At 40.5% G+C, this 27,921-nt stretch overlaps 1 pseudogene; it reads right to left on the bottom strand.

The window, feature by feature from the left end:
* Positions 1 to 785: 785 nt before the first annotated feature.
* Positions 786 to 27,921, bottom strand: part of LOC129694196 (single-stranded DNA-binding protein 3-like) — a 44,884-nt pseudogene continuing 17,748 nt past the window's right edge.

Here is a 27,921-nt window from a genome sequence, read left to right on the forward strand (position 1 = left end):
CTCAATAAAACATTAGCAACAAATATTGAACACAAAACTACATTGTAGATGTTTTTCTTTTTTATAACCAGACTACAAGGTAAGAAACACAGAACAGCTACAATGTTATCAAGAATCAGCACAAGGGTTGTCCAGGCAAGATAATATTTTACATAACTTGATACACATTGTATAGAAGTGGGTTTAAACAAAAGGCCATCTACAGGTAGTGTGTAATTGTACAGAGATCCCAGCACCATTGCAGTGCCATTAAAACTGTTTATTTTCCTCTTTTTCAATCACGTCTGTAGTTGTCTCTTTCTCACGTGTGGAGTTTTCCTCTGGATCAATAAAGTAAGAGAGGAATGAAGCAATCCAGATTTGAGGTATGCACATACGTGTGGGCGCAGGGGTGGGGGTTGGGTTGGGTTTCGGGAGGTTAGAGAATAATGAGATTTGGGGGGAAAAGATGTACGCTCCTCTCAAACTGGAACCCACTGGGCATATCATCGTTCAGTTACACAGGTATGGAACAACAACTGATTAACACCTTGCACCTGGCGGGGAAGTCTCACAGAAGCAAGAAAAAAAATAATCTGTGCCACCAAATAATAGGCCTTCGAAAGTAAACCACATTGTGTAAACGTCCCAGTTAAAATGGCTACAATATGGACAACATCGGATCTTATACCTAGACTAGCGCCATATTCAGTTCAGCACAAAGATACATGGGTGAACAGGGGATGAAGCAGAAGAGGTCTGTTCGGGTGCTAGAGGCGTTTACATTTTTGTCTTTGCTTCAAAAAGATGCGATGTGTAACGTACAGTCCTTCCAGGAGAAGGGTTTTATGTCTTGATTCTTTTTTGTTGTCCTTCATGTTTATGGAATTAAAGAAGTTCAGCTTTTTTCTTGTGTGAAACTCAAAATTGGGGTTTTGCCCCCAGTTCCTCGTCAACACGTTGAACTGCTTCTTGCATACGTTCTTTAATCTTCCAAAGGGCAGCTGTCTCATCATTCTGATCCTGGAGAAGGGGGAAGGGGAAAAATCACACGCTCATCGTCATGCTGGGGGAATACTGAAAGAAAGTGACAAGGATTACACGGGTTGGAACCATACATCTCGCAGCATCTAGGTTCAGCTAAACATGGCAAACTTACAAATATAGTTTGCTGAAATTGACCCCAATATAACACTGCAATTCAATCTCCACTAGTGTGGAGGGAGTAAATCATTACATTTTGTTTTGTTATCATTGAGAAAACACACAACTGAGTTATGGATCCCTACAAATGAACACACAGAACACCTTCCACCTTTCATTACCTCCCTTCCACTCTCTTTCCTTCTTTCCCTCCAATTTACCCCACTCTCATGACCAAACTTCTGCTCAATGGTTTGAACTAATCAACTGGCTTAATATATCTATATATTACTAAATCTCTGATCGTGACCGCTTTTGGCCCACTGTGCTGCGATTTCCGACAGAAAGCCGCCACCTACGGCCGTCATTTTTGGCCACCTCGCTCCAAGCCCCCCTTAGCCTTACGGGTGCGGAGGGTTTTTCCCCATTGTTGACAAATCAGAGAGATATTAATGTTTTTTTTTAAATCACCATTCTCTCTGCTGCACCTGCTGGAGGGAGAGGGACTATAAAACCAGGAAGTGGTGTGCCTCACTCACTCTCTGCAAGATGGATGAAGCCAAGGGTCACGCCTCTCTGAGCTCTGAATAACACTGAACAAATGTCTACACAACTGTGAGTACCCTTAATGTGGTTTGAAAATGAAAATATGGTTTGTTTGAAGTAAAAAGGCACTGCCTGCGAATGGTTGTTTGGGTGCTTTGGCTTGAAGTTGAAAGGCACTACTTACTGCAAATGGTGGCTTGGGTGTTTTAGCTTGAAGTTGAAAGGCACTACTTACTGCAAATGGTGGCTTGGGTGCTTTGGCTTGAAGTTGAAAGGCACTACTTACTGCACATGGTGGCTTGGGTGCTTTGGCTTGAAGTTGAAAGGGACCACTTACTGCAAATGGTGGCATGAAGTTGAAAGGCATTACTTACTGCAAATAGTGGGTTGGGTGCTTTGGCTTGAAGTTGAAAGGGACTACTTACTGCAAATGGTGGCATTAAGTTGCAAGGAACTAGTTACTGCAAATAGTGGCTTGGGTGCTTTGGCTTGAGGTTGAAAGGCACTACTTACTGCAAATAGTGGATTGTGTGCTTTGCTTGAAGTTGAAAGGCGCTACTTACTGCAAAAAAAATCACCATTCTCTCTGCCTCACCTGCGGGAGGGAGGGGGAGGGATTATAACGCCAGGAAGTTGTGTGCACGAAATGGTGGTTTGGTTGTTTTGCATGAAGTTGAAAGGCACTACTTACTGCACATGGTGGCTTGGGTGCTTTGGCTTGAAGTTGAAAGGCACCACTTACTGCAAATGGCAGATTGGCTGCTTTGACTTGAGTTTGAAAGGCAATCATTACTGCAAATGGTGGCTTGGGTGCTTTGGCTTGAAGTTGAAAGGCACTACTTACTGCAAATGGCGGCTTGGGTGCTTTGTCTTGAAGTTAAAAGGCACTACTGCAAATGCACTTTCTTCCTGTTTGACATGTATATTGATTTTAGATAAAACGCTCTTACGGCTGTGATTTTTGGCCATCTTACTCAGTCCCCCCCCCCCCTCCGCTGAGCAGGTGCAGAGAATTCTTCCCATCAATGAAAAATAAAAGTGTTATTAGTGTTTAAAAAATGTTGAGAATCTCTCTCCTGCCAATCACGCCCTGAAAGCCACACCTTTTCTGGTGGGAGGGGGAGGGGTTATAACACCAGGAAGTGTGGGTGTGGCTCAGACTCTGCATGATGGGGGAAGGAGAGGCCATGACTCTATCTGAGCTGTGAGTCAACTGAACACACTGAATGTCTACTGAACTGTGGGTTTGGTGTTTTGGTTGGTTTTATGGCGGTTTCATCCTGCATGAAATGGTATGAAGCTGCATTTGAATTTGGCGGCCTGGCATCCTGCTTGAAGTGGTTGGAAACTGCACTTGAATTTGGTGGCCTTGCACCCTGCTCATAGTGGTAAGAAACTGCACTTGAATTTGGTGGCCTTGCACCCTGCTTGAAATGGTAGGAACATGGATTTGAATTTGGTGGCCTTGCACCCTGCTTGAAATGGAATTTCAAGGAATAGTCAAGAGTCAATTGCCAGCCCACCAGCCGTGAGTGAGCTGCCAGCAGATCAGGCTTGAAGGACTGAGCTGCCACCCCAAGAACCCATACCAGCACTCCAGAAAGCTGGCCACTGGCAATATTGGAATATTGGAATTGGTGGAGAAGTGGAATATTGCGTCGAGGGACCAGCCTTCCCGTGTGAACATGGGACCCATTGGGTCCCACTTAGTCTAGTTTGTAACCTAATCCAGATCACTAATTTGCAAAACAAATATCTTAATCAAGTTCTAAACTCTTATTTGCTATTTTTTGCAGTTTACTAATTTCTACCGATAACTAACAAATTCCCAACCTGATTTGCCTTATCAAAATCACACAGTATTAAGTGACTTTTTACATGGATCAGTTGTATACAAGTTAACATGGCATGCATTGTAGAGTTACTATAAATCATAGTTGATTTCCCCTCCTAAAAAAAAATGAAAATTTGCTGGTGAAATCAAGAAAGGAAATAAACTTTACTAGCAATTTTTTTCTGAAAAAAGTTATAATTTCATTTAATAGCAAATTATCAAAATTTTGAAAATAAAATTATGACAGTTGGGGGATAAAAGATTACTTGGAGAGTGTTGTCAGACAGCAGGCTCATGCACAAAAATATTGCCTTTGTGCTACAGGATCTGCTGAATGTGTATGACGCACAAGTGCAAAGCCGAAAAAGCTGCTATCATGTACCTGCTCTGCTTTTTAACCTGAAAATTAATTGCATTTTAAAGAAAATATCTCAATAACCACACTAGAAATAGAAGCCTGAGTGATAGTAGCTCTAAGATGAAATGAAATAAATAATAATAAATAATTATCAAGCAAAATCTATCATAGTTATTTGTGTTAGAATGTACGTGTACAGTGCCCTCCACAATATTTCGGACAAAGACCCATCATTTATTTATTTGCCTCAATTTGAGATTAGTAATAGAAAACAAAGACTTGCGGTTAAAGTGCACATTGTCAGATTTTAATAAAGCCCATTTTTTATACAAATCAAGCCCCCCCCCCATTTCAGGGCACCATAATGTTTGGGGCACAGCAAATGTCATGTAAATGAAAGTAGGCATGTTTAGTATTTTGTTTAAGAAGGAACTGCAGATGATGGAAAATCGAAGATAGGCAAAAGTGCTGGAGAAACTCAGAGGGTGCAGCAGCATCTATGAAGCGAAGGAAATAGGCACCGTTTCGGGCCGAAACCCTTCTTCAGACTGACCTCAGTATTTTGTTGCATATCCTTTGTATGCAATGACTGCTTGAAGTCTGCGATTCATGGACATCACCAGTTGCTAGGTGTCTTCTCTGGTGATGCTCTGCCAGGCCTGTATTGTAGCCATCTTTAGCTAATGCTTGTTTTGGAGGCTAGTTCCCTTCAGTTTTCTCTTCAGCATATACAAGGCATGCTTAATTGGATTCAGATTGGGTGATTGGCTTGGCCACTCAAGAATTGACTATTTTTTTAGCTTTGAAAAACGTTAGCCGTATGTTTGGGATAATTGTCTTGCTGTAGAATGAACCGCTGGCCAATGAGTTTGAACTTGAGCAGATAGGATGTGTCTATACACTTCAGATTTCATTGTGCTACTCCCATCAGCAGTTGTATCATCAATGGTAATAAGTGAGCCAGAACCTTCAGCAGCCATACATGCCCAGGCCATACATCAATGCCACCGTGTTTCACACATGAGATGGTATGCTTTGAATCTTTGACAGTTCCTTCTCTCCTCAATACTTTGCACTTGCCATCACTCTGATTTAAGTTCATCTTCGTCTCGTCTTTTTCCAGAACTGTAGTTGCTATTTTAAGTACTTCTTGGCAAACTGTAACCTGCCATCCTATTTTTACAGCTAACCAGTGGTTTGCATATTGCAGTGTAGCCTCTGTATTTCTGTTCATGAAGTCTTCTGCGGACAGTGGTTATTGACAAATCCACACCTGACTCCTGAATAGTGTTTCTGATCTGTCGGACAGGTGTTTTGGGGTTTTTTTTTTTATTATAGAGAGAATTATTTTGTCATCAGCTGTGGAGGTCTTCCTTGGCCTGCCAGTCCCTTTGTGATTAGTAAGCTCAACAGTGCTGTCTTTCTTCTTAATGATGTTCCAAACAGTTGATTTTGGTAAGCTTAAGGTTTGGCTGATGTCTCTAACAGTTTTATTCCTGTTTCTCAGTCTCATAATGACTTCTTTGACTTTCATTGGCACAACTTTGGTCCTCATGTTGATAAACAGCAATAAAAGTTTCCAAAGGTGATGGAAAGACTGGAGGAAAGACTAGGTGCTGAGAGCTCTCTTGTACCTGCATTAAGGAGGCAATTAAACACACCTGAGCAATTACAAACACCTGTGAAGCCATGTGTCCCAAACATTATGGTGCTCTGAAATGAGGGGACTATGTATAAACACAGCTGTAATTTCTACATGGTGAAACCAAAATGTATAAAAATGCCCTTTATTAAAATCTGACAATGTGCACTTTAAATGCGTGATTTTTTTTTCTACTACATCTCAAATTGTGGAGCACAGCGGCAAATAAATAAATGATAGGTCTTTGTCCCAAACATTATGGAGGGCACTGTATCTAGTATGCTCACATACTCACGTTATCATTTTGGAAGGAGTGAAGAAAATTGCCTCCTAATTCACCATCATCCCTTGGAGTGCCTGGAGGATTGGTAATGCTGCTCATGTTGTTGGGAGAATTCTGGAAGGTACATAATTTCATTCATTAAAAGATGGAGTTTCTCTCCCAAAGAGAGTCAAAGCAAGCGAACACCACATCACAGAGCTGCTAAGTGGCAATTTTAATTCTCAGAGATGATCACATTGAGTTAATTCCAAATGTTTGTCTTGATAAGGTTTATTGCTCATTTTGCCTTCAATAGAGTCCCTGAAGACCAGGTTTCAATTTCATCATGTGTACATTGATACATTTAAGAATCTGCCATTGATCACATCAGTTGTTTATAATCCACCAGTTAGGACCCCAGGAGCTGGTATTATATCCACTGCTAAACCAAAGTCCAAAATACCAATCTCTTCTGATGTTAGAAAGTGGATATACTTTAATTACTTGGACATCATCTGTACATATAGGTAGGTAGGATTAGAACAACAGAAAAGTGATACACTGTTATGAGAAACTACATATGCTGGTTTAAAAAAAAGACAGTGCTGGAGTAATTCAGTGGGGCAGTATCTCTAGAGAACATGGATAGGTGATGCCTCGGCTCATCACCCTTCTTCAGTTTCATTGTAGTCGAGGGAAGCAAGCTGGGCGAAAGGTAGGGGCAGGACAAGTGATAGGTGGATACATGTCAGGGGGGTGGGGGGCAGGAGTAGATTGGCTGATGGGTGGACAAAGGCTAGAGATGGGTATATGACAAAAGGTTGAGATGCGAAAAGAGAAGAATGTGAAGTCAGAGGAAGTTACTAGGTAGAAGAGGAAAGGGATGTTCTTCGTTAAGTTACATAAAATTGGAGAATTCAATGTTCACACCATTGGGTTGTATGTTACCCAAGCGGAATGAGATGCTTCTCCTCCAGTTTGCGTGTGGCCTCACTCCGGCAGTGGAGGAGGCCCAGGGCAGAAAGGTTGGTATGGGAATGGAAAGGGGAGTTTAAATGGTTAGCAACCGGGAGATCCAGCAGGCCTCGACAGACCTAGCATGCTTGGTTTCACTGATGTAAAGGACGCCAAATACAATAGACAAGGCAATAGACAAGGTTGTAGGAGGTGCGTGTGAACCTCTGTCTCACCTGGAAGTGCAGCTGTGGTCCCTGGATGGCTGTGAGGGAGGCGGTATAGGGACAGGTGTTGCATCTCCTGCAGTTGCATGGGAAACTACCTGGGGAGGGGTGGTTTGGGTGGGAATGGATGAGTGAACCAAGGAGTTTGAGGGAGCAGGCTCCACATAAAGCAGAACAGGTGGGGATGGGAAAATCTGACTGGCAATGGGACCATGTTGAAGGTGGCAGAAATGTTGGAAAACTATGTGTTGGAGGCAGAGGGTAGTGGGGTGTAAGGCAAGGACCAGAGGAACTTTGGTCCAGGTAAGCTGTTCAAAGGAAGAAATATAGGCAGAAGAAAGTCCTAGGGAGTTAACCACAGGAGACCCGGCATAATGCAAGAATTTAAATAATCCTGTGTAGAATTGAAATAACGGAAGCGGAATTTTAAAGAATCAGTGATTTGCTTCCAAAAGTGATTCCAATGTAAGTTTGAGGAATTACCACAACTTTCTACAATGCACGAATGTTGCCGTCAGAAGAATTCTGGGAATTACACATTTCTCTGAGCCTTACAATCGATTCAGATGACATGGGCTAACACACCAGTACTTTTCTAGGAATACTTGGGAGCTCTGCAGCCATGTTGTCCACCGTTTGTTCTAATATTCACCAGTAAATCAGATTCTCCAAATTTCTTTCCAATTGACTATTATATGCAATTATTTTCACATTCTCTAGAACTTTATGGCAACTATTAGACATAGACATAGAAAATAGGTGCAGGAGGAGGCCATTCAGCCCATTATTCATTGTGATCATGGCTGATCGTCTCCTGTCAATAACCGGTGCCTACCTTCTCCCCATATCCTTTGACTCCACTAGCTCCTAAAGCTCTATCTAACTCTCTCTTAAATCCATCCAGTGACTTGGCCTCCACTGCCCTCTGTGGCAGGGAATTCCATAAATTCACAACTCTCTGTGTGAAAACGTTTTTTCTCACCTCAGTCTTAAATGACCTCCCCTTTATTCTAAGACTATGACCCCTGGTTCTGGCCTTGCCCAACATTGGGAACATTTTTCCTGCATCTAGCTTGTCCAGTCCTTTTATAATTGTATATGTTTCTATAAGATCCCCCTCTCAACCTTCTAAACTCCAGTGAATACGAGCCTAGTCTTTTCAATCTTTCCTCATATGACAGTCCCGCCATCCCAGTGATCATTCTCGTGAACCTACGCTGCACTGCCTCAATCACAAGGATGTCATTCCTCAAATTAGGAGACCAAAACTGTACACAATACTCCAGATGTGGTCTCACCAGAGCCAGTGATTTGGATGAGAACCTACAAGACATTATTAGTAAGTTGGCAGATGACACAAAAGTGAGTGGTATTGGAGATAGCGAAGATGGTGGTCAATGGTTACATCAGGATCTTGGTCGGCTGGGCAAGTGGGCAGACGAATGGTTAATGGAGTTTAATGCAGGTAAATGTGAGGTATTGCATTTTGGGAAGTCTAATCGGAGCAGGACCTTCACAGTAAATCAGGATTCTGATGTGTGGTAGAACAGAGGGATCTAGGAGAGCAGGTACATGGTTCCTTGAAAGTTGTGTCACAGGTAGATAAGGTGGTCATGCAGGCTTTCGGCCTTCATCAGTCAGGGTTTTGAGTATAGAAGTTGGGATATTATGTTACAGCTGCACAAGGCACTGGTGAGGCCACAGTTGGAGTATTGTGTTTGATTTTGGTCTTCCTACTATAGGAATTATGTTGTTCAGCTGAAAAGAATGCACAGAAGATTTATTAGGATGGTGCCAGAACTTGAAGGCCTGAAGTATCGGGAGAGGTTGGGCAGGTTAGGACTGGATTCCTTGGAGCATAGGAGGAGGAGACATCTTATAGTGGTGTACAAGATCATGAGAGAGAGATAGTTAGGATAGATGCACAGAGTCTTTCACCCTGAGTAGGAGTATCAAGAACCAGAGGACATATGTTAAGGTAAGAGGGAAAACATTTAATAGGGATCCGAGGGGCAAATTTTTCACACAGTGGATGAGTTGCCAGAGGAGGTAGTTGAGGCAGAAACTATAACAACATTTAAAAGACATATGGATAGGAAAGGTTTAGAGGGATATGGGCCAGACCTGGGCAGGTGGGACTGATGCAGAGGGGGCACCTTGATCAGCATGGGCAAACTGGACTGAAGGACCTGTTTCCATGCTGTATGACAATGACTCTAACTTTTATTTTCTATTTCTAATAACTGCAATTGTTATTCTTTCCTCTTTTTTTTGTGACGCCTTTTAAATCTCTCTCATCTGATCACTGCTTTTCCCTCAGCCATTCCAGATCTCTTTCCTTCACATAATTTATGTAGACTCAACGCACTCAGTTTGCTTCCTCTCAAGACAGCACATGGATAAAATACTGTCACCAGTTCACTGTGCCTTCAGGGGAAAATAAGTCCATCAAATCAATCCTTCTAGGATTTTAATTTATTTACACACAATATCAGACGACTATTACAAAGAAAAATGTGTGGCTATATCTGAATAGCAAATGTATGTTGGGATGGTTGGTACATGTCCTCTAAAGGTACTCATGATCTATAAAATGAAAATGTAGCAATAGGGAATTAGCCGTGGTTTATACTTCGAGATGTAGATATTTCCATAAAATGGAATCGTGTTCAGTATAGAACTGGCAACATTATGGACCACTCCATTCCACTCCCTTTTGGATTGTGATCGAAGAATCACATAATCTCTGTTGAATGTTTATATTAATTGTTAAACTTTGTATCAAAGTTAAACTCATACCTTAGGGATCCCGTCCATAACGCCTGATCCTAGGGAGCGTAAAAGCAAATATTTCCATTAACATTTCTGACGCGACATAACCATGGTAGAAAAATACTGAAAAGTTCTATTCTTTGACAACGGTTTCATTTTTCACTCATCCGCGCATAAAAACCCAACTGTGTATGGCTTATTTATTCCAATGCCTCCATTCCAACAAGGATTCAGAAGCCCTGTTGATTTATTTATTTCCGTGTTGCATAAAAGGCTTCAGTGCCCTTTTATGATTGCTCCTGGTAGGAAGGTGACTTACCTAATGATCCATTCATATGAAGTGGCTCAATTCCGCCCATTCCACCCATGGGACCTTCAGAGCCAGGCCCCAGTGGGAACTGGAAGAAAAGCAAAGCAAATTGTAAAGAGGTCAACAAATTCTATGTTTAGTTTAGAGATACAGCGTGGAAACACGTGGAAAAACTTCAGCACACCGAGTCTGCAACGACCAGCGATCCTCTGACACTGACACTATCCTACAGACACGAGGGACAATTTACACTTATACCAAGCCAATCAACCTACATACCTGTATGTCTTTGGAGCGTGGGAGGAAACCAAATATCTCGGAGAATACCCACACAGGTCATGGGGAGAATGTACAAACTCATTACAGACAGCCAACTGTAGTCGGGATAGAACCCGGGTCTCCGGCGCTGCAAGCGCTGCAGGGCAACAACTTTACCGTTGCGCCACTGTGCCGCCCACTGTGGCTTATACAGTTCAGCAAAATATGGTAATACTTAAGGTGACCATCCAGGAATACAACAAAACTCTGGGTGAACAAACACAAACCTGAAGGTCCAATAGCCATTTGTGACATAGGATCTATATCCACAGCAGTCATCTTGTTTTTGTATGCATGGATCCTAATAAGCGAGTTCGGTATTCCAACTGCACATGCCCAGGTCAAAGGTCACTATGCATAAACACCCCTGGAAAGCAGTGGAGCAGTGAACCTTCATTGCTTCTGTTTTTTCTACCTTTGATTCTTCTTGGTATGAAAATACTACTTTCAAACTATGAAATAGCTGTATTTATTGTTCCTTTGTTAAAAGCTAAGATTATTTTGTCATTTTTATTGCTTGATTATGCTTTGGTGAGTGAGCGAGATCGTGCTCGTACGTGGTCGGTGTCGGGCCCGTGTTCGTTGAGTTGCTGCTGGGCCATCCCCGTCCCCTCCCGGGTGTCCGGACGTGGGTGGAGGGGTCTGGCCGGGCTTTCATGGGGAGGGGGCTGGAGCGCTTTGTATGAATGGCTGGTGCTCGGCTTTTGCTGGCACTGGGGAGGTTGGCTGCTGGCGGGCCCTGGCCCATCAGGGAGCAGGACTTGGCTGGAGTTGACACTTCTTCTCCGCGCTGGCTGTGGGCCTGGGGCTGTTGGTGTCATCGGTCCGGGGCTGTCAGTAGGCCCGGCGGGAGTTGAGCTGGGGTGAAAGCCAATGAAATTCTTTAGCCAACCCCAGTTCAACTACGGCCGGGCCCCGGGACGGGACGTGGACGGCCCAGCAGCAACTCAACAGACCCAGGCCCAACATCGACCACGGACTAGCACAAACTCACCAAAGCATAATAAAGCAATAAAAACGACAAAATAATCTTAGCTTTTAACAAAGGAACAACAAATACAACTATTTCATAGTTTGAAAGCTGTATTTTCTTACCTTGAAGAATCAAAGCTGGAAAAAACTGAAGAAATTAAGGTCCACTGCTTCCCTGGGCTGTTTCTGTCTTTACTTTGTGTACTAGTCATGTCTCTACTATTTATTTCATTCCCCTTACATGTTTTTCCTCTCCCTGCTAAATTTTTGTGAGGTGTCCTTGAGACTTTTGAAAGGCGCCCATAAAATGTCTTTATTATTATTATTATACATAGTGACCTTTGACCTGGGCATGCGCAGTCGAAATACCGAGCACTTATAGACTACCATATGTTAAGAATGTCCTGTTTCATTCATTTTGACAGTATTTGTATCAATTCTGTGAAAGCAAGGAGAAAGTTTGCATGTGCTTTTCCTCTCATGATAAACTTACATTTGACCGGCTTCCTCCAGGTGGAACGGGATTAATCATTGTGTACATGTTGTCACTGGAATTTGTGGAATCTGTATTTGAAAATGAGAAAAACAAGTTTAATTCAGCTTCCATTCAATTAGAACAAAGATGTGATACTTGAACAGGCAACTATTTTATTTATCTTTTTCAAAGTCTTTAAAATCAAGAGTTTCTTTATCATGAGTTATTTGGTGTTTTTCCAAGTTTTTGTTACTTTGCTCCAGCAAAATGAGGCCACTCTACTCAACAAGACCACGTTGTTGCTCCACACCAACATTTTCACAGCCTTCTCCACGTGATCTCGCCGACATTAACAGATTGGGTGACCACTTTGCAGGACAGCTGCATCAGACAATAGGGGTGATTGGTGCCACTTTAATTCTCTATTCCACTCTGACCCATCTGTGGCTGCCTGCATCGCTATAACGAAGCCCCACACAAGTTTGAAGAACCTAAACCTATTTTTTTCTTCTCCAAATCATTCCCATTTCTAACAAAGGGCCTCCAACACTATATCAATTGTTTATCTTTTCAGATCCTGTCCGATCCACAGAATGTTTCCAGCATTTTACGTTTCAGATTTTCAGCATCTGCAGTTTTTTAAATTTAGGTTTTCCTCGTGTTAATCCAGCTTTCCTATAAATGCAGTGATGTTGTTCATCTCAGTTATCCCACATGGCAGCAGGTTCCATGTGCTGACCATCCCAGGACTGTGGAGTCGGAGTCGTCGAGTCGGTGCAAATTTGGTGTTGCTGGAGTCGGAGTCGGTAAAAAAAGTCCCGACTCCGACCTCAACATAAATTTCAGAGACTACGTAAATTGAAAAAATATCCCACTTTTTAAACATACCGCACACTTTATTTCCACCCGAGAGAAACGAGGAAATGGCTAAGAAACTAGGAGTTTCTCTGGCAAGGGAGAGTATCAGAAAACATATACTTAGTTAAAACAAATACAGGTCCCTTGCAGTCAGAAACAGGTGAATTGATCATGGGGAACAAGGACATGGCAGACCAATTGAATAACTACTTTGGTTCTGTCTTCACTAAAGAAGACATAAATAATCTGCCTGAAATAGCAGGGGACCAGGGGTCCAATGAGATTGAGGAACTGAGTAAAATCCAGGTTAGCCTGGAAGTGGTGTGAGGTAAATTGAATGGATTAAAGGTCGATAAATCCCCAGGGCCAGATAGGCTGCATCCCAGAGTACTTAAGGAAGTAGCCCCAGAAATAGTGGATGCATTAGTGATAATTTTTCAAAACTCTTTAGATTCTGGAGTAGTTCCTGAGGATTGGAAGGTAGCTAATGTAACCCCACTTTTTAAAAAGGGTGGGAGAGAGAAAACAGGGAATTACAGACCAGTTAGTCTAACGTCAGTAGTGGGGAAACTGCTATTAAAGATGGGATAGCAGCACATTTGGAAAGTGGTGAAATCATTGGACAAAGTCAGCATGGATTTATGAAAGGTAAATCATGGCTGACAAATCTTATAGAATTTTTCGAGGATGTAACTAGTAGAGTGGATAAGGGAGAACCAGTGGATGTGTTATATCTGGACTTTCAGAAGGCTTTCGACAAGGTTCCACATAAGAGATTAGTGTACAAACTTAAAGCACACGGTATTGGGGCTTCAGTTTTGATGTGGATAGAGAACTGGCTGGCAGACAGGAAACAAAGAGTAGGAGTAAACGGGTCCTTTTTACAATGACAGGCAGTGACTAGTGGGGTACCGCAAGGCTCAGTGCTGGGACCCCAGCTATTTACGATATATATTAATGATTTGGACGAGGGAATTGAATGCAACATCTCCAGGTTTTCAGATGACACGAAGCTGGGGGGCAGTGTTAGCTGGGTGGAGGATGCTAGGAGGCTGCAAGGTGACTTGGATAGGCTGGGTGAGTGGGCAAATGCATGGCAGATGCAGTATAATGTGGATAAATGTGAGGTTATCCACTTTGGTGGCAAAAACAGGAAAGTAGATTATTATCTGAATGGTGGCCGATTAGGAAAGGGGGGGATGCAACGAGACCTGGGTGTCATGGTACACCAGTCATTAAAAGTAGGCATGCAGGACTTCCGGTTGCGCCATGCTACGCTAGCAGTCGCAACTTTTAGCTCCGCTCCTGTGGAAACGCGATTTTTTGCGCTAAAATTGTGTTTGGAAGTCAGGACCGATTCAAAAACTCACCGGAGCCCCGGGATGTCGCGCTGATGACGTCATCAGTAAGCGCTGCAATTTAAAACGGAGGGAAAAGCAGTTTAAATGAAAAAAAACGTCTCCAGCTCAGAGCCCTCAGAGAAACATCACAAAACTGCTGAAAATACAGAAAATTGAAGAACAGACCTCTGAAGTGGATTCTGGAATGGCTACAAGATCCATGACTGAGATGGCTACTAAGGAGAAAAATGAAATGGAGGACATAAAGAGCTCGGTAAGAGATTTGAGAAAGGATATTGAGGCTGGAAACTCAAAAATGTTGGAAAGTATGGAAAATATGAATGTTAAATCAATGGAAAATATGGCAAACATTAATGCTGGTAATCAAAAAATTATTGACTGCATTGGTATTATACAAAAACGAATTGAGGATGTGCATGAAGAGCTAGTGGTGAGAATTAAGAAAGGCGAAGAAGAAACTGAGAAGAAGTTTGAGGCTGTGAATGTAATTGTTTCTTCACATGGAACTGAAATAAAAGATATGGAAACAGCGGTTGAACAAATGGCTGAAGATATGCAGGGAATGAAGCTAGAAGTGGACAGCCTCAAGAGTCAACTGGCGAAAGTTTCAGATAAATGCCTTGATCTTGAAGCTCGCTCACGACGCCAAAATCTAAGAATACTGGGAGTAACAGAAGGGGCAGAAGGGGACAACGCTCGTGGGTTCACTGCCAACCTAATTAAACAGGTACTCAATCTACCTGTGGAACCGGAAATTGAAGTGGCACATCGAATACCGAGATTTAAGCCAAGAGCACAAGCAGATCCAGCCCACCCACGACAGATCATTGTCAAACTTCGGGACATTTCAGCACTTGAGGACCTGATGAAAAAAATCAAATATGGAGTGAAGATGACCTTCGGACAAGACACTATCAAACTCCTGCGGGATTATCCCTTTGAGATTGTTCAAAAGAGAAGAAAATTTGAACAGACAAGACAGATTCTCTATGGAGTCAAAGATGTTAGATGTGGCGTTTTTTATCCGGCCAGAATGCGCATTACTTACAAGGGAAAAGAGAAAACCTTCACTAACTCGGATGCATCTTACAAATATGCCGAAGAGATTGTCGCAAAGGCAGAAACAGAAGATTAACCACACCAGCGGGAGGATATGGACATTTTCTTGCCTTTTATTATCTCACAGAGAACACCCGAAGACAAGGGAAGAAACAACACTCTCTAAAAGTTTAAAATGGAACCTTTTCCACGTGCGTTTGTCTAGACATCTTATCGCCTTTGGACGCTCTGGAATTTAACTCAAGGACATCCTTTGTTCAGAACGAAGGAAAGACTGATGAGCTAACCAAAGATGAACATCAGAGCCGAATGTGGAAAACACCCCAAGGTCGAATGGCGAATCAAGATTTTTAAACACTTTTACAAAATATAGAGAATCAACAATAACTAACAAATACTAATATAAAAATATAAATGGAAACTAACCTGAACTATATAATGGGTAAAATGTAATAATCTGCTTATAAGACAGACTAGTCCATATATAGAGATGACTAATTTTAGAATTAAAGTAGATAACATTGAAATGATAAGGGATATGTAGTTTGTGTGAAGAAGGGAGGCACCTGGCATAATTCCAGGAGCCTGTTTCTGGTTAACCCTTACAGCTAACAGCTTACTTTTATCAAAGATATAACTAACTATAAATAAATAGTAGATGAAAGCGTTAGATAAATAAATTTCACAGTAGCTGAACATAGATCGGATACTGGCTAATGAAATATATATAAATATACAGATATAGATAAGGTAATGGGTTAAATTTAGCTGAATTTGAAACGGCACCGCCTTCTTAGGGATAGAATAATAAAAAGAGCGGAGCTAACAGTACATCATCAATTTCGGAAGTCGAATAAATGTCGGACCCCACAGACGTGTGGGACACGCATTACAGTGTCGAACACTCCAGACACTGTAATTTTATCTGTCAAATTTTTTTTTTTTCACAATATGTCACTATTATCTGTTTTTTTTTCAAGGAAAATCGCAAAAGGGATATACCAAGGAAGTTAATAATATAAACGCCCCCCAACTATCCAGAGTCCTGAGCTACGGATGCACCGTAATAAATAAAGGTACTAAAATCAGAGAAAATGCAAGATGATAAACAAAAGAAAATGGGAGGAATCACATTATGTAGCTGGAATATAAGGGGTATTAATGAACCAATTAAAAGGGGCAAAATACTAGCTCAGTTGAAATCATATAACGCGGACATTTCTTTTCTACAAGAAACCCACCTTAAACATCAAGACCAGATGAGATTGAGGGCGAAATGGATAGGCCAAACATTTCACTCCTCATACACATCGAAATCCAGAGGCACCGCAATTATTATTCGCAAAGGAATACCATTCAAATCAAAGAATATTATATCAGATAAGGAAGGGAGATACCTTATAGTCACAGGAGAGATTTATGCTACGCCAATCACCTTGGTAAACATATATGCGCCCAATTTTGACAATCCTCAATTTTTTAATAAAATTCTGAATAAAATCGCAGAATCTAACTATCAAAATGTTATAATTGGAGGAGACTTCAACTGTGCTTTAGATCCGTATTTAGATAAATCGACGCAAAAACAAAGAGGTAATATGAAATCTAAAACTAGTGAACTCTTAAATACATATATAAAAAATACAAATATAGCAGACGTTTGGAGGATCGCGAACCCGACTGGAAGGGAATACTCGTTTTATTCAATGGTGCATAAAACATACTCACGTATAGACTATTTCCTAGTGGATTCAAAACTAATCCCTTATACTCTTAACCCTAAATACCACACCAATACGATTTCAGATCATTCCCCGCTATCTTTTGTTTTAAAACTGGAAGGAATCTCTACGAACAAATCGTTCTGGAGGTTTAACTCGCAAATTTTGAAAGACCCACAAGGGAGTATATATCTAAAAAAACAAATGGATCTATTTTTTGAGATAAATGATACACCAGATATTTCGCCTACTTTATTATGGGAATCCTTCAAAGCATTTATTAGAGGAGTCATTATCTCGTATCAAGCTTTTCAAAACAAAAAGAATAAAAATGAACAAAGACAATTAGAAGAACAAATCAGACAATTAGATATAGATAACGCTAAAGATCCAACTATGGATAAACATAATAAAATTTTAATTCTGAAATTTAAGCTAAATAAATTACTATCAGAGAAGATTATAAGATTATTCCAAATTACCAAACAAGAATGTTTTGAATTTGGGGATAAACCCCATAAACTTTTGGCCCGCAATCTGAAAAAACGGGAAAAAGATCATGCAATTTTAAAGATTAAATCAGATAGAGGGGAATTATTAACACTACCTAAGGATATCAATAAAAGATTTGCTCAATATTATAAGAACTTATACACATCGAAAACGCTAATAAACAATAACAAAGCTTTAGAATTTTTGAACGATTGTAACCTCCCAAAATTAGAATTGAAAGAACAAGAGGAACTGGGAGCACAAATTACAGCTAAGGAAATAGAAGACACAATAAACACACTTAAGAACGGAAAAACACCAGGACCAGACGGATTCAGTAATGAATTTTATAAATGTTTTTACGATACAGTGACCCCACGTCTACAGAAAATGTATACATTTGCTTTTAAAGAAACAAACCTTACCTGAAACACTAGCAGAATCAACGATCACACTAATACTTAAAAAATATAAAGATATAGAAGAACCAGGATCATACAGAGCTATTGCATTGTTAAATACTGATCAAAAAATATTAGCGAAAATACTAGCTAGAAGACTAAGTCAATATGTCAGTAAATTAATAAATAAGGATCAGACGGGATTTATACCTAAGAGACACTCATTTAATAACCTGAGACGTCTGCTTAACATAATGCACTCTCACAAATCTCAAGAACAAGAGTTATCTATCATTTCATTGGACGCAGAAAAAGCGTTTGATCAAGTAGAATGGGATTATATGTTTAAAGTATTGCAAAAATTTCAAATGGGAGAGAGCTTCATCGCATGGATAAAATTATTATATAACAAACCCACGGCTAGAATATTAACTAATAATATATTATCTACGAAATTCCAATTAACAAGGGGCAATAGACAAGGGTGTTCATTATCACCGCTATTATTCGCTCTGGTAATTGAACCCTTAGCTGAAAAAGTTAGAACACATCCTGACATCTATGGGTATAATACAAAACATTCAAATAACAAAATATCCTTATACGCAGACGATGTATTACTGTATATCACAAAACCCCAAATCAGTATACCAAACATATTAAACCTAATCGAGGATTTCGGATCTTTCTCATGATACAGAATAAACTGGAACAAAAGTGAAATTATGTCAATAAAACCGAAAGACTCAACACAACTTTTGAAATTCCCTTTTAAAATAGCTACAGAAAAATTTAAATACTTAGGAATTGAAATCACTAGAAATTATCACGGTATGTTGAATGCTAATTATAGCCCCTTACTTAAGAAATTAAACAATCTAATTAAATTCTGGAAAACGCTGCCGATGTCTTTAATAGGTCGAATCAATGCTATAAAAATGATCTTTTTACCACAAATCCTTTATTTATTTCAATCAATTCCAATATATCTTCCAAAAATTTTTTTCAAAAAATTAGACTCAGACATCACAAACTTTATATGGGATTATAAATCCCACAGAATACAAAGAGCACACCTCAGTAAACCAAAAGATTCAGATTCAGATTCAATTTTAATTGTCATTGTCAGTGTACAGTACAGAGACAACGAAATGCATTTAGCATCTCCCTTGAAGAGCGACATAGCAAACGATTTGAATAAAAAAATAAAATAATAAGTGTCCGGGGGTGGGTGATTGGCAGTCACCGAGGTACGTTGTTTAGTAGAGTGACATCTCTTTTAATATTTAATAATATTAAAAGAGATGGGTGGTCTAGCGCTCCTTAACTTCATGTATTATAATTGGGCGGTAAATATTAAAAATATGATTCACCTGCTGGACAACTCTGCCCAGCAGGTGGACTGGATTATAATGGAGAGAGAGGACTGCGCTCCTGGTAATACAGGAGCGACTCTCCTCTCACCAACGAATTTGAATAACAAATATTATAATAAAAATCCAATGATACATAGTACAATTAGAACTTGGAAACAAATAAAAACAGAACTTAAAATTAAGAAATCTATCTCTGCTAATGCCAATAGCCAATAACCCTTCGTTTAAACCCTCAATTATAGATAAATCATTTACACAATGGGAAAGAACGGGAATCAAAACGCTCGGAGACCTGTATGAATTAGGGAAATTATTACCATTTCAACAATTACAACTGAAATATAACTTGAAAAATAATCAATATTTTAAATATCTTCAAATCCGTGATTATCTGAAAAAATATACAAAGGACTATTATAATATGCCCCCAGACTTATTAGATGAAGCCATGAAGATAAAGGCTGAATCAGCAAATCTAATATCATATTTATATAATATTATATTGAATATAGAAATACCTACAACAGATAATATTAGAAGAGACTGGGAACAAGAATTAGCTATAAAAATTTCAAAAGAGAGCTGGGATAAACACTTATTATATGTGCATAAATGCTCGATCAACGTACGACATACTCTAATCCAATATAAAACATTACATAGACTATATTATTCAAAAACTAAAATAAATAAACTTTTCCCCAATGTCTCACCCATTTGTGATAAATGTCAGTTACAAGAAGCTAACATAGCGCACTCTTTTGTTTTCTGTATAAAAATCCAAAAATTCTGGAACGAAATATTTGAAATCTTCACAAAATTATTTAAAACAAAACTACTACCCAAAGTAGAATGGATCATTTTTGGAATATCGGAAGGTAACCCAGAATTAAATATGTTTCAAAAGAATTTACTTAATTATGGGCTAATAATCGGAAAAAAGCTTATACTTAAATTTTGGAAAAATGCTCCAATACCTACAACAAAAATGTGGATTTCAAACATGTTCGAAACATTACACTTGGAAGAGATGAGACTCCTCCTAGCAGGCAAAGCAGATCACTTCCAAAAGACGTGGTCTGCATTTATGGAACTATTACAAGCATAAGGTGCAATAATAAGTTATAACATAAAGGCTACCAAGACCTGGAAACGGGGGGTATAAAATAAATTTTTAATAAAAACACGGTTGGTATATCCTTTTTTGCGGAGTTTTGTGTTACAATAGAGCGATTGATTTTTCTTTCTTCTTTTTTTTTTCTTTTCTTTCTAGGGTCTTATTTCTTTTCTTTGCTTCCTTCTCTAATTCCTTCCCTAAGGGGTTCTCTTTTCCCAACACTTTCCTGCACCTTCACGATTCTTGCTTACTTTCCTTACTTCTTTTATTTCTATCTTTTTTAAAGCTCAAAAAATGAAGTGGTACAACAGAATGTAATAAGATGTATGCGATGTAGGAGGTTCTACTGCAGTTGTACCGGGTCTTGGTGAGACCACACCTGGAGTATTGCGTGGGGCCGAATGGCCTACTCCTGCACCTATTTTCAATGTCTATGTTTTCTATACTTGTAGAAGCCAAGAATGAAAAGGAAAAGCTTCAAAAAACTCTTAAGGGGCGGTTCATGCTCATTAATATGGATGCCGCCACTCGTCACAGAGTTAACTATTTTGCCATCAATGCTAGATTTGTTGATGAAAACAATAAAATAGTAACACGGACATTGGGAGTAAAGGACACCAAGGCACATCGTGAGCATTTATCTCCAGAAATTAGTGGAAGAAAGTTTGAAAGATTTTGAAATTAAATAAGACCAGATTCTACGCGTCGTTACTGATTATGCTTCAAATATGCCAAGCATAATAGAAAAAAATAATAAAGTTTAAGATGAAAGTTACTACTGAAAGGGAGATCTCGGATGCAGATTCTGAGACCGGAACAGCAGAAATAGAACAGAATGATGAAACTTTAGATGATATTATTGCGGACAGCATGTCAGCTGTCAAATCCAACATATGCATTGTGCTGTACATACATTGCAACTAGCAATAACAGAAGGATTGAAAGAACGCCATGCAGCTACTCTGATAGGCAAGGGGAGGTAAGTAGCTACAGCAGCCAGGACCTCTAAAATTGATGCTATCCTCCGGAGACGTGCAGGGAAGGGAGCTATTTTTGACCAAGCAACTCGCTGGGGCAGCACATATGATGGTTAAGCATTTGCTTGACCTAAAACTCATTCTAGAAGACATTGATAATCCCAGTGTCTTACTGACTAAAAGTCAATGGATGTTGGTATCACAATTAGAAGCTCTGAATTAAAACTACCTACGAGTACCTCGACTACCCATAACTACATGGCGACCACACTACAACTGCACCCACAACTACAGGATTATTGATTATCTCCATGGCGACCAATTTTTGGTCACAGAAAATTTTTCTGTGACCAAAAATGTTGAAAAATTTGCGGCGATCACACTGAGGCCGCGACTCGTTCCCAGAATGCGGGAACACCTCGCGACCATGAAGGAGACTCACCAGAGACCACCAGCGAACATGTGGCAATCATGTGGCCAGTGCAGAGTCTCCTGCACTTGCCGAAGTGGGACAGGCCCGTTAGGACGTTATTAATACATTTTAGGTATGTACTTAGTAGCAAACTTAACTACCTATGCATTTAGTTTTAATTTCTATTGCACTTGAGATTTTTTATTTGTCATAATTTAGCCATTTAGTAAATACCTGTGGCCTTAGTTTAATAAATTTTGGTGAAATGCTTTTATAATTTTTTTATCTAATTCAATGGAATTTTAATTTTGTCATAGTCCTTTATGTGATTCATTTTTCTTTCACCATAATGAATAATGTTTTTTTTTTTTTTCAAGCTTATACAATAAAAACGCCACAATAGCATAGCTACAAACATTAGACTCAAAACCGGGTTTAAAAGGTAGCCTGATGATTCATGTTTAATAAGGAACTGCAGATGCTGGAAATTGGAAGGTAGACAAAAATGCTGGAGAAACTCAGCAGATGAGGCAGCATTTATGGAGCAAAGGAAATAGGAGACGTTTCGGGTCGAGACCCTTCTTCAGACTGATGTGGGGTAGTGGGGCGGTAAGAAGAAAGTGAGAGGCGGAGACAGTGGACTGTGGGAGAGCTGGGAAGGGGAGGGGAAAGAAGGAGAAAGCAGGGACTACCTGAAACTGGAGAAGTCAATGTTCATACCGCTGGGGTGTAAACTGCCCAAGCAAAATACGAGGTGCTCTGGCCATGGAGGGGGGCCAGGACAGAAAGGTCAGATTCAGAATGGAAGGGGGAGTTGAAGTGCTGAGCCACCGAGAGATATTGCGAACTGAGCGGAGGTGTTGGGCGAAGCGATCGCCAAGCCTATGCTTGGTCTCACCGATGTAGAGCAGCTGACACCTAGAGCAGGAGATGCAATAGATGAGGTTGAAGGAGGTGCAGGTGAACCTCTGCCACACCTGGAAAGACTGCTTGGGTCCTTGGATGGAGTCAAGGGGGGAGGTAAAGCGACAAGTGTGGCATTTCCTGCAGTTGCAAGGGAAAGTGCCAGGAGAGGGGGTGGTTTGGTTGGGAAGGGACGAATTGACCAGGGAGTTACGAAGGGAACAGTCTCTGCGGAAAGCCGAAAGGGGAGGAGATGGGAAGATGTGGATAGTGGTGGGATCCGTTGGAGGTGGCAAGAATGTTGGAGGATTATTTGTTGTATGTGACGGCTGGTAGGGTGGAAGGTGAGGAGATGAGGGACTTTGCCCTTGTTACGAGTGGGAGGGATGGGGAGTGAGAGCAGAGTTACATGGTATGGAAGAGACCCTGGTGAGAGCCTCATCTATAGTCAAAGAGGGGAACCCCCATTCCTTAACGAATGAGGACATCTCCGATGATTCATGTCGTTCTTGTGCCATTTTGTGTAATGTCATCAAAGCAGATTTAGAATTATATACCTAGGCCTCGGGATCAGAGTCGGATACACAAGACATCAAGGAGTCGGAGTCAGGTGTTTTGGGTATTGACTCCACAGCCCTGGACCATCCTGCATAAAATGTGGCTTTCAAAGTCGCCACTGCATTTATCAGGGATCATCTCATAATTATAATCACTATTCTTTATCTCTCATCTGTCCCCCTCCAAGGTCACTTCCAAGACTCCCCTCCTATGTCCACTTGTCCTGAAATTGAAACATGTCTACTCTGTCAAAGAATTTCCTCACCCTGAATCAATGGGACCATCACTGTGTGTTATTTTCTGCAGGACAGAGACACTATTCAGTTTTGCCACGGTATACCCACCCAAATCTGGTATCACATTTTGAGATATTTTCACTTCTTCCCGTGCTATTTTAAATTTAGGAAACAATCTGTTCAGTGTCCAAACTGTGTTCCAATTAACATTCCATACATCCAACATGAATTCCGCACTTTTCAAATCCATCATCTTGAAATGAGTGAAACACTTCAACTGAACAATTGTTTACCTCCAATTCAATGAGATGAACCCAACCAGTGAAAGCAGGCATCAATGAGTGATTACTTTAAACCATCTCCATCAACTTACTAACCTCAGAAAAAACACAAAGCCCATATAAAGTCAGTAACTATGTTACAGTATTCAATTTGGTTCAAATGATTCATACATGTCCTTTGATTATTTAGAGCAAAACTCACCTATTATAATAAAAAAAAAATCTAAATGCTCTTTCAGTAACAAACCGGAACAATTAATGTACAAAAATTAAACATGCTACTTGAAAATTAAATCATATCAGCTTGTTCATCAAGTTCGCTGACGACACCACTAATGTGGGGCGTATCACTGATGGGTGATGAGTCAGAGTACAGAAGAGAGATCGAGCAACTGTCCATATGGTGCCAGCGCAATAACCTGGCCCTCAACACCAGCAAAACCAAGGAACTGATTGTGGACTTTGGAAGGAGTAGGAAGGGGACCCACAGCCCCATTTATATCAAAGGGTCGATGGTTGAAATGGTCAAGAACTTCAAATTCCTGGGCGTGCACATCTCTGAAGATCTTTCCTGGTCCGAGAACACTAACGCAATTATCAAAAAAGCACATCAGCACCTCTACTTTCTGAGAAGATTACGGAGAGTCGGATTGTCAAGGAAGACTCTCTCTAACTTCTACAGGTGCACAGTCAAGAGCATGCTGACCGGTTGCATCGTGGCTTGGTTCGGCAATTTGAGCGCCCTGGAGAGGAAAAGACTACAAAAAGTAGTAAACACTGCCCAGTCCATCATCGGCTCTGACCTTCCTTCCATCGAGGGGATTTATCACAGTCGCTACCTCAAAAAGGCTGGCAGTATCATCAAAGACCCACACCATCCTGGCCACACACTCATCTCCCTGCTACCTTCAGGTAGAAGGTACAGGAGCCTAAAGACTGCAACAACCAGGTTCAGGAATAGCTACTTCCCCTCAGCCATCAGGCTATTAAAACTGGCTCGGACAAAACTCTGATTATTAACAACCACTTTCTGTTATTTGCACTTTACCAGTTATTTATTCATATGTGTATATATTTAGATCAGGGTATATGGACACATTTATCTGTTTTGTAGTAAATGCCTACTATTTTCTGTGTGCTTAAGCAAAGCAAGAATTTCATTGTCCTATACAGGGACACATGACAATAAACTCACTTGAACTTGTTCCTGAACTGCATTGTGCTTTAAAGAAAACATGGCATGATCAAAAGGTTAATTTACAGTGCCCTCCAAAATGTTTGGGACCAAGACCCATAATTTACTTATTTGCCTCTGTACTCCACAATTTGGGATAATAGAAAAAAATCACATGTGGTTAAAATGCACATTGTCAGATTTTAATAAAGGACATTTTTATACATTTTGGTTTCACCATGTAGAAATGACAGTTGTGTTTATCCATAGTCCCCCATTTCATGGCACCATAATGTTTGGGGCACATGGCTTCACAGGTGTTTGTAATTGCTCAGGTTTGTTTAATTGCCTCCTTAATGCAGGTATGAGAGCTCTCAGCACCACCAGTTTTTCCATCACCTTTGGAAACTTTTATTGCTCTATGTCAACACGAGGACAAAAGTTGTGTCAATGAAAGTCAAAGAAGCCTTTATGAGACTAGGAAACAAGGATATCAGCCAAACCTTAGGCTTACCAAAATCAACTGTCCATCATTAAGAAGAAAGAGAACACAGGTGAGCTTACTAATCACAAAGGGACTGGCAGGCCAAGGAAGACCTCCACAGCTGAAGACAGAAGAATTCTCTCTATAATAAACAAAAACCCCCAAACACCTGTCCGATAGATCAGTAACACTCTTTAGGAGTGGATTTGTCAATGACCACTGTCCGCAGAAGACTTCATGAACAGAAATACAAAGGCTACACTGCAAGATGCAAACCACTGGCTAGCTGCAAAAATAGGATGGTCAGGTTACACTTTGCCAAGAAGTACCTAAAAGAGCAACCATAGTTCTGGAAAAAGGTCATGTGGATAGATGAGACGAAGATTAACTTGTATCAGAGTGGTGGCAAGAGCAAAGTATGAAGGAGAGGAGGAACTGCCCAAGACCAAAGCATACCACCACATCTGTGAAACACAGTGGTGGGGATGTTATGTCCTGGGCATGTATGGCTGCTGACGGTACTGGCTCACTTATCTTCATTGATGATACAACTGTTGATGGTAGTAGCATAATGAATTCTGAAGTGTATAGACACATCCTATCTGCTCAAGTTCAAACAAATACCTCAAAACGTATTGGCCAGCGGGTTCATTCTACAGCAGGACAATGATCCCAAACATACTGCTAAAGCAACAAATGAGTTTTTCAAAGCTAAAAAATGGTCAATTCTTTAGTGGCTGTCAATCACCCGATCTGACCCTATTTAGCATGTGTTTTATATGCTGAAGAAAAAAACTGAAGGGGACTTTCCCCAAAACAAGCATTAGCTAAAGAAGGCTGCAATCCAGGCCTGGCAGAGTGTCACCAGAGAAGACACCCAGCAACTGGTGATGTCCACGAATCACGGACTTCAAGCAGTCATTGCATGCAAAGGATATGCAACACAAATACTAAACATGACTACTTTCATTGACATGACATTGCTGTGTCCCAAACATTATGGTGCCCTGAAGTGGGGGGACTATGTATAAACACAGCTGTAATTTCTACATGGTGAAACCAAAAGGTATAAAAATGGCCTTTATTAAAATCTGACAATGTGTACTTTAACCACATGTGATTGTTTTTTTACTACAAATCTCAAATTGTGGAATACAGAAGCAAATAAATAAATGACAGGTATTTGTCCCAAACATTATGGAGGTCACTGCATCTGCACTGTGCAATTAAGGCGGTAATTAAATCATGCTGAGAGTGCTGATGACACAATTTAGGGAATTAGCTTGGGGTACTTATTTTGGCCAACACATGTGGGAACCCATTAATAGAGAATTATTAATTTCATAGTGCTGGCTTTCTCCCAGTCAGTGATAAAACTGTGTGATCAGCACTTACAAGCAAATACAGGCAGCAAAAGCAGGCAGGGTTCCAATCTTAGAGAAAAAAAAAATACTTAGGTTAAAATGTGGAAAATGCACACATTTTAATATAAATCTCAGATAGTAGTTAAAATTAGCACGTATTTAATATTATAACACTGGAGTAATGAGATAGGGAGGCTGTACCTGCTGGCCTTGGCATTATCGGTGTTCCTGGAGGACCTCCGCCACCAGGGGGCCCCTGTGAACAAAACGCACATCATATAACCATATAACCATATAACAATTACAGCACGGAAACAGGCCATCTCGGCCCTACAAGTCCGTGCCGAACATTTTTTTTTCCCTTTAGTCCCACCTGCCTGCACTCATACCATAACCCTCCATTCCCTTCTCATCCATATGCCTATCCAATTTATTTTTAAATTATACCAATGAACCTGCCTCCACCACTTCCACTGGGAGCTCATTCCACACCGCTACCACTCTCTGCGTAAAGAAGTTCCCCCTCATATTACCCCTAAACATCTGTCCCTTAATTCTGAAGTCATGTCCTCTTGTTTGAATCTTCCCTATTCTCAAAGGGAAAAGCTTGTCCACATCAACTCTGTCTATCCCTCTCATCATTTTAAAGACCTCTATCAGGTCCCCCCCTTAACCTTCTGCGCTCCAGAGAACAAAGACCTAACTTATTCAACCTATCTCTGTAACTTAGTTGTTGAAACCCAGGCAACATTCTAGTAAATCTCCTCTGTACTCTCTCTATTTTGTTGACATCCTTCCTATAATTTGGCGACCAAAATTGTACACCATACTCCAGATTTGGTCTCACCAATGCCTTGTACAATTTTAACATTACATCCCAGCTTCTATACTCAATGCTCTGATTTATAAAGGCTAGCATACCAAAAGATTTCTTTACCACCCTATCTATATGAGATTCCACCTTCAAGGAACTATGCACGGTTATACCCAGGTCCCTCTGTTCAACTGTATTCTTCAATTCCCTACCATTTACCATGTACGTCCTATTTTGATTTGTCCTGCCAAGGTGTAGCACCTCACATTTATCAGCATTAAACTCCATCTGCCATCTTTCAGCCCATTTTTCCAAATGGCCTAAATCACTCTGTAGACTTTGGAAATCCTCTTCATTATCCACAACACCCCCTATCTTGGTATCATCTGCATACTTACTAATCCAATTTACCACACCTTCATCCAGATCATTGATGTACATGACAAACAACAAAGGACCCAACACAGATCCCTGAGGCACCCCACTAGTCACCTGCCTCCAACCCGATAAACAGCCATCCACCATTACCCTCTGGCTTCTC

Source organism: Leucoraja erinacea, unplaced genomic scaffold, assembly GCF_028641065.1.
Source record: "Leucoraja erinacea ecotype New England unplaced genomic scaffold, Leri_hhj_1 Leri_576S, whole genome shotgun sequence".
NCBI lineage: Eukaryota > Metazoa > Chordata > Chondrichthyes > Rajiformes > Rajidae > Leucoraja > Leucoraja erinaceus.